The following is an 8,863-nucleotide window of genomic DNA, read 5'->3' on the forward strand; positions in this document are numbered from 1 at the left end:
TTTCAGTCTATATATATATATATATATATATATATATATATATATATATATATATATGTGTGTGTGTGTGTGTGTGTGTGTGTGTGTGTGTGTGTGTGTGTGTGTGTATACAGTGGCTTGTAAAAGTATTCAGCCCTTTGGAATGTCACACATTTTAATTTGTTTAAAGTAAATCAGGCTTCTCGATATAAAAATTTCTAAAATTATCCTCCTTAGACTCAAACTGAAAGTAAATCTCTACAACTTGATATAAATTAATTAAAAATATAAAAGCCAAGATGATGGGTTGCATAAGTAATCATCCCCTTTGGTATAATATAATTGCCACTTTTCTTCAGACAAGTCAGGGGATGGATACACGAACATTTCCAAGTCACTGAATATGTGTATGTGTAACCACATTGCACAGCTGCTCGCACTGTGTTCCAGCATGCACGAACCATTGCAGCAGCATCGTGCACACCTGCCCGTCAGCTCGATGTTTTTGTGGTTAACTCATATGAACTGTTCCGCTGTGTTGTACTTATTCATACTATATCTGAAGGGGCCAAAACAGAATAGAAAGTATCACCAAATTCAGACACTTTCAAAATATGGAAAAATTCTTCAACTGACAAAAGAACATTATGTACATACTAAAATGTTCACACCACCTTCCAAAAGAGAGAGAGAGAGAGAAGTGGTGTGTGTGTGTGTGTGTGTGTGTGTGTGTGTGTGTGTGTGTGTGTGTGTGTGTGTGTGTGTGTGTGTGTGTGTGTGTGTGTGTGTGTGTGTGTGTGTGTGTGTGTGAGAGAGAGAGAGAAAGAATTAAGGTAAAATTTAGGAAATTATTTGCATGAACATTACTGAGTAGAATGGAGGTAAAATAAAGACGCTAGATTAACTTAAATTAAATAATTTGGCTAACTAATAACACCAAAACCAAAAACAGTGTAGAGGACAAAGCAAATTAAGTATACAAAACCACTTAATTAAATGCTTTGCTAAACTTGAGTTAGTCTGACTATAAGTGTCTTGTGTGTACTCAGTGGCTGAGTTAGAATTTCTTTAAAAAACAAAAACATGCAAATTGCTATTTTAGGTTTTTTTTTTTTTTTTTAAAAAGCTGAGCAAATCATTCTTTTTAGACTGTGGAATACTCTAAAGAATATTTCACTTCTGTGGGCTGATCCTCATGACGTGTAAACTGAAATCAAGTTGAAACTACTCCAATATTTTATGACCAAAATGTCAGCATGGCTGCAGCTTTGAATACTGTTACAAACAGCCCCGGTCTCCCCTAACTGTTATAACTATCTTAAATTTTCATCCTCATTTTCACACCAGGAGCAACATTCAGGAGTAAATCCAAACAGCCCGTGGGCTCACCTGAGCTGAAGTGGGAGCCGAAAGCGAATCCAGAGCTGAAACCACCGAAGGCATGACGGCCAGGAGGAGTAGCATCGTAAAGTCCCAAAGTTCTTCAACACATGATGACAAAAAAATAAATATAACCCAAACATCGGTGGGGTTTTTGTTTCTGTCAAAAACAGCAGCACTTTGATAAATCCAGGGGTGACCCAAACCATTAAATTTGGCGATGCTGATTGGCCAAATATTTATTATTTTTTCTTAGCAACCACACACAATTGGTCCAGGGGCAAAAATTCTATCGCCCACAAGATATTAAATTTGGCGACGCTAATTGGCCAAATATTTATTATTTTTCCTTTGCAACATAGGGGAAACTGGGGCACGGTGAATCATGGGGTACAGTGAATCATTAGCTGTTTCTGCAAAACTACATATATATTTGCAGCAGTTATGTCATATTTTTATGCATAAAGACATCCCCCTTATAAATTAGTGTTTTGTTTTTGGATACATTAAGGGTAAAACTAAGTGGCAATTGAGTCAGTTTTTTTCCTGTCAAAAGTAAATTTTGTGGATGTCAGTGTCTTTGTATTTATTTCTCACAACAGAGGAAAGTGGTCCAAAAAATTGTTATTAGTTCGAAGACTACCCCTGATGAACATGTATTATGTCTTCTCCAGACTATCAGCTATTTGATAACATGACTCGTGTGTCATATGGACCCAGGGCACAGTGAATCAGTCTAGAAAGTGATTTACTAAGCCCCAGTATCAAGTGGATGACAAATATTACTTGTTGAAGCTTATACATTTATTTTTCCATGAATTATTTTTATAATTTGTGTGTATAAACAACTGTTTTAACATTTGAACAGAAATTATGACAGTTGTATTTATAGTAGTTTTTAAAGGACTTATATCACTATATAAGACACTCACACAAGCTGGTTTGCTGGATTATAGTTTGTGTATGCATCAGCATATATTTAATAATTTTGAAGAAATCTTTATAATCGTGTTTTTTTCATCATATTCTAAGTTGATTCACTGTGCCCCGGGCATTGATTCACTGTCCCCTGTGAATTAGTGTCCGGGGCACAGTGAATCAACAATTTTAAAATTTATTTAAACACCTGTGAATTACACTTGGGGAGAAATAAATAACACAGCCTTATAAACAATAACTTGCTGTATTAAATGCACAAAAGAATGACCTATACCTATGCATAATGTGTTGCCACAAAACAACATTTCTGATCCACTGTGCCCCAGCTTCCCCTACACAATTGGTCATTTTGAAAGAAATGATACTTTCTTTGCTTCTGTCAGTGGATATATATATATATATATATATATATATATATATATATATATATATATATATAATAGGTTGGGTAGGATTACTTTGAAAGAATACATGTGGATTACATGTATGTATGTACATACATTTGGATTACTTGCTTGTAATCTGATTACTTTTGGATTACATTTCAAAATAATCCTACCCAACCCTGTGTGTGTGTGCGTGTGTGTGTATATATATATCTAAATTCCTTCCACATGTGCCCCAGTGCCCCCTGTGGACCAGCCGCCACTGGCTATCAGCACTTGAGCACTCGGAGTACTTGAGGGTTCGTTTATCTGGGTCCTTTGGCTCGGGTGGAGTGAAGCTTCCTGATCGGCCTTTGCTGGCCTCCTTTTACCTGCGTTGGGTTAAAACACTAGGTCTTCCAAATACCTACAGATGTGGATCTGGCTCGTTTTCCCAGAAGGACCGAACGTGATAGTTTGCTGGTTCTGTAGAAGCTTGATTCACTGACTGACCCAGGTGCAAGTTTTATTAAATGATACGCTGTTTTTTAATAGCATTAGATAGAAACTTACTTTTTTTGCTGAAAAGTACACTCCTCAGACTCCTCCATGCTTGTAGTCCTAGTAGAAGATGTGTGATGACATGCGCAATGTGAGTGTCCAATCAAAATTGGTTCACCGTCACATGGTTTTCCAATATCCAATTGTAGGGCAGAGCAGTCTCACATCGTAGGCCAAAGATTGTTAGGAGCAGCGATGTGTTACTCTTTGACACGTCAATGCTGTTTGAATAGCCCTCTGTCTAGGGATGGGTATCGAAAACCGGTTCCTTTCGGGTATCGTTAAGAAATGATTCGATCCACCAACATCAATAAGCTTTTTGCTTAACGATTCTGTTATCGGTCCTTCAGAGTGGCCGTTATTTTGGGGGGTTTTTGTCAGGAAAATGATAATTTCTCTACATTGATTACAGACCTTGCAGCAGGTCTGTAATCAACTTTTCTGCTGCGCAGCTTTGCTTTGAACTTTGAACCAATCGAAGCAGTGGTTCACAGAATGAAGCAGTGATTCGATCTATTGCTTCATTTATTTTTTCTTTCTTTCGCTTAATTTTTCCCCGCTAAAACCCTAAAGAGCATACATCTGTGAGTATTATTTACCTTTTTAATGTTAAACCAACCTGTTATGGTCTTCTGAAACAGTTGATAGATGTATTTTATAACTTAAAAACGGGAGCGATGCTAACGCGCTAACATGTCTATGGCATTTTCAATATTAAAAGTTAGCATTAAGCAGTTGCAGCTGTCATTATGTTCGGGTGCATTTGTTTTCAAATTGTAATATTTTTAAATTTATTTTTTTTAATATATTAATAATCAAATTATTATTATATACAATATATACTTATTATATACAATTTTAGAGAAAGAGACAAAAAGAACCTGAATAGAAACACAGCAGAAAATATAAAATCAAAATCAAATCAAATCAATTTTATTTATATAGCGCCAAATCACAACAAACAGTTGCCCCAAGGCACTTTACATTGTACGGCAAAAGTCATACAATAATTACAGAAAAACCATGCATCCATCCATCCATCCATTTTCTTCCGCTTTATCCGGAGTCGGGTCGTGGGGGCAGCAGCTCAAGTGGTCAAAACGACCCCCTGTGAGCAAGCACTTGGCGACAGTGGGAAGGAAAAACTCCCTTTTAACAGGAAGAAACCTCCAGCAGAACCAGGCTCAGGGAGGGGCAGTCTTCTGCTGGGACTGGTTGGGACTGAGGGGAGAGAATCAGGAAAAAGACATGCTGTGGAAGATAGATCAATCAGTAATGATGAAATGCAGAGTGGTGCATACAGAGCAAAAACAGAAAGAAACACTCAGTGCATCATGGGAACCCCCCAGCAGTCTGTCTATAGCAACATAACTAAGAGATGGTTCAGGGTCACCTGATCCAGCCCTAAATATAAGCTTTAGCAAAAAGGAAAGTTTCAAGCCTAATCTTAAAAGTAGAGAGGGTGTCTGTCTCCCTGATCCGAATTGGGAGCTGGTTCCACAGGAGAGGAGCCTGAAAGCTGAAGGCTCTGCCTCCCATTCTACTATTAAAAACCCTAGGAACTACAAGTAAGCCTGCAGTCTGAGAGCGAAGCGCTCTATTGGGGTGATATGGTACTATGAGTTCCCTAAGATAAGATGGGACCTGATTATTCAAAACCTTATAAGTAAAAAGAAGAATTTTAAATTCTATTCTAGAATTAACAGGAAGCCAATGAAGAGAGGCCAATATGGGTGAAATATGCTCTCTCCTTCTAGTCCCCGTCAGTACTCTACCTGCAGCATTTTGAATTAACTGAAGGCTTTTAAGGGAACTTTTAGGACAACCTGATAATAATGAATTACAATAGTCCAGCCTAGAGGAAATAAATGCATGAATTAGTTTTTCAGCATCACTCTGAGACAAGACCTTTCTAATTTTAGAGATATTGCGCAAATGCAAAAAAGCAGTCCTACATATTTGCTTAATATGCGCATTGAAGGACATCCATCCATCCATCCATTTTCTTCCACTTTATCCCGAGTGACCGAGCTCCTCACCCTATCTCTAAGGGAGCACCCAGCCACCCTGCGGAGGAAACTCATCTCGGCCGCTTGTACTCGCGATCTTGTTCTTTCGGTCATGAGCCAAATCTCATGACCATAGGTGAGGATCGGAACATAGATCGATCGGTAAATCGAGAGCTTTGCCCCCCTACTCAGCTCTCTCTTCACCACGATGGTCCAATACAGCGACCGCATCACTGCAGATGCTGCACCGATGCGTCTATCGATCTCACACTCCATCCGTCCCTCACTTGTGAACAAGACCCTGACATTTAAAGAAACTCCTCCTCTTGAGGCAAGGACACTCCACCGACCCGAAGAGGGCAAAGCACCTTTTTCCGGTCGAGAACCATGGCCTCGGATTTGGAGGTGCTGATCTTCATCCCGGATGCTTCACACTCGGCTGCAAACCTCCCCAGTGTACGCTGAAGGTCCTGATTTGACGAAGCCAACAGAAGGACATATTGAAGGACATATCCTGATCAAAAATGACTCCAAGATTTCTCACAGTATTACTAGAGGTCAGGGTAATGCCATCCAGAGTAAGGATCTGGTTAGACACCATGTTTCTAAGATTAGTGGGGCCAAGTACAATAACATCAGTTTTATCTGAATTTAAAAGCAGGAAATTAGAGGTCATCCATGTCTTTATGTCTGTAAGACATTCCTGCAGTTTAACTAATTGGTGTGTGTCCTCTGGCTTCATGGATAGATAAAGCTGGGTATCATCTGCGTAACAATGAAAATTTAAGCAATGCTTTCTAATAATACTGCCTAAGGGAAGCATGTATAAAGTGAATAAAATTGGTCCTCGCACAGAACCTTGTGGAACTCCATAATTAACCTTAAGCCCCGTTTACACATAGACGGAAAAAGCTCCCGGAAGCGTCCCGGAAGAGTTTTTGGCTGTCTTAAGCATCAAATGCCGTTGTCAACGCCGGCACTAGGGGGCATGGCTTAGTTCCGGCTTTACCGGGAATCGTCGAAAAAATTATTCAACATGTCGAATAATTCCGGGAGTGCTCCCGGAGAATTTGCGTGACGACGGAGACAACGCGAACAATGTGTTTGATACATTTTAATCGCCGTTTCATCCTGCCGCTTCCTGTAGTGCCGCAGTTTACACCGCCGTAATTGGCGGCCGGCATTGTATCCCTAATCAACAGCATGTAAAACGGCAATAGAGCCCACATCGGCGTCCTCAAAGGCGTTTTAACCGGCGACAGAGGCAGACAAAATGGTGGCACTAGCGGACAGTACGACATTCTAAACGCCACCTCCTGGTTAACGGCGTTCCAAATGGCCGATAGGCGGTGGTCAATATAAAAATGCTAGTGTGCTGCATGCAGGCCTCTCACTCGCGGCCAGCTCCAGATATTTTTGCAGAGAAGCTCCAGTATGCCTCGTAAAAGAAAATTGGCAGCGGCAAGGACTTACCAAGAGGTCTGGTTCAGAAGCAGAGGAGAGCCCTGTAGTGGAGACGAGCAACACATTGAGGAGGGGAAAAGGAAAGGAGAATAAAAGGCTGAGAGATGAGCTCCCTCCCCCTGCAGTGACAGCTGCTTCAGCCTATTATACTCTGGGGGCGGTGCCTATATGCAAAAGTTCCTGGAGTAACACAGGATTTGTCTGGATAAATCCAGCGATACACAGGGCATTATCGGCGGCAGCAGAACACTGCCCTTCTCACGCGCGTCTTAACCTGCGATTGTAAAGGATAGAACTGGGTATTAAAACCCGTTGCCTGACATGTGCCGGATGCTACAGCGTCAAAACGCTGCTTTATTCGGCGGATTTAGCGGCGTTTTATCCACATATTTGCGGCTAGTACAGTGCTCAAAACGCCGGTGAAATGCTCCGCCCCTTTCCACCGCGAAAACAGCCGGAACTACCGCGAACTTCGATCTACGTACTACACGCCGACAAAACCGTCTATGTGTAATCTGGGCTTTAGTCTGTGAAGAAGACTCCTCATTTACATGAACAAATTGTAATCTATTAGATAAATATGATTCAAAGCACCACAGCGCAGTGTGTTTAATACCTATGGCATGCTCTAATCTCTGTAATAAACGTTTTTGGTCAACAGTATCAAAAGCAGCACTGAGGTCTAACAGGACAAGCACAGAGATGAGTCCACTGTCTGAGGCCATAAGAAGATAATTTGTAACCTTCACTAATGCTGTTTCTGTACGATGATGAATTAAACCTGATGAATTAAACCTGATTGAAACTCTTCAAATACCAAATACCAGCATTACTGAAAGCAGCCAAGGATAACGATATGTCTTTGGGATGGTTATGAGTAATTTTTTTCTCTAATAGTTAAAATTTTATTAGCAAAGAAAGTCATGAAGTCATTACTAGTTAAAGTTAAAGGAATACTCGGCTCAATAGAGCTCTGACTCTTTGTCAGCCTGGCTACAGTGCTGAAAAGAAACCTGGGGTTGTTCTTATTTTCTTCAATTAGTGATGAGTAGTAAGATATCCTAGCTTTATGGAGGGCTTTTTTATAGAGCAACAGACTCTTTTTCCAGGCTAAGTGAAGATCTTCTAAATTAGTGAGACGCCATTTCCTCTCCAACTTACGGGTTATCTGCTTTAAGCTGCGAGTTTGTGAGTTATACCACAGAGTCAGGAACTTCTGATTTAAGGCTCTGTTTTTCAGAGGAGCTACAGCATTCAGAATTGTGCTCAATGAGGTGTAAAACTATTGACAAGATAATCTATCTCGTCAATCTATCTCGATAATCTATCTATAAAACCAACTAACAATGAACATACATAAATAAATAAATACATACATACATAAATAAATAAGTGTTTCCCGTGAACACCTAGTGACTCTTACACCTCCATTTCATCTCTGTCTTATTTAAGTTTAATGACAGTTTGTTTCGGTCAAACCATATTTTCAATGTGTTAATTTCTTCAGTGATTTCCTCCAGAACTATCTGCCAAGCTAGAAAACTGCTGCATCCTAGTAAGAGCAGAATACTACTGGAATGAATTTGAATAAGGAAAGTTGTTTTTTTCTCACCTAAATGGATGCTGCACTCACTCCAGTATATTGTCTGGAATAGTCCCAGATTGCATTTCAGAGCTTCTAGAATTCATACATTTTCGTGCAGGTGGTGTGGGGGTAATTTTGGGTTTCAGCTTTTTTTTTTGTTTGTTTTTCACCACTTTCATCCCTGAATATGTCAATCGTGAGTCACTTTTGTGCGGATTAAAGTTACTAACTGGGACTCCTGTCTTGTTGCGAGAAAGAAACAAGAATCGTCCTCTGTTCTGTTCACACAGCTCCAAACGTTGCGCGGCTCTCTGCCGAGTCAAGTTAGAACGATAGAGTCCAGTCGGAATTAATAACTTCAAAGCAAAACACAGTTTGGTTTATTTTTATTTATGTCCAGAGATCAAGGATACAGTGACCAATTTCATATTTATTTACTATAAGACTCAATGAAATACATAGAAAACCTGTAAAGCCTACTTTTAGTATAAAATTCACGAGGTATCGATAAGGGAATCGATAAGGAATCGGACCGATAAGCAGAATTGATAATGGCATCGATATCGATAAAATCTTATCAA

This window comes from Thalassophryne amazonica, chromosome 14 (genome assembly GCF_902500255.1).
Source record: "Thalassophryne amazonica chromosome 14, fThaAma1.1, whole genome shotgun sequence".
Classification (NCBI taxonomy): domain Eukaryota; kingdom Metazoa; phylum Chordata; class Actinopteri; order Batrachoidiformes; family Batrachoididae; genus Thalassophryne; species Thalassophryne amazonica.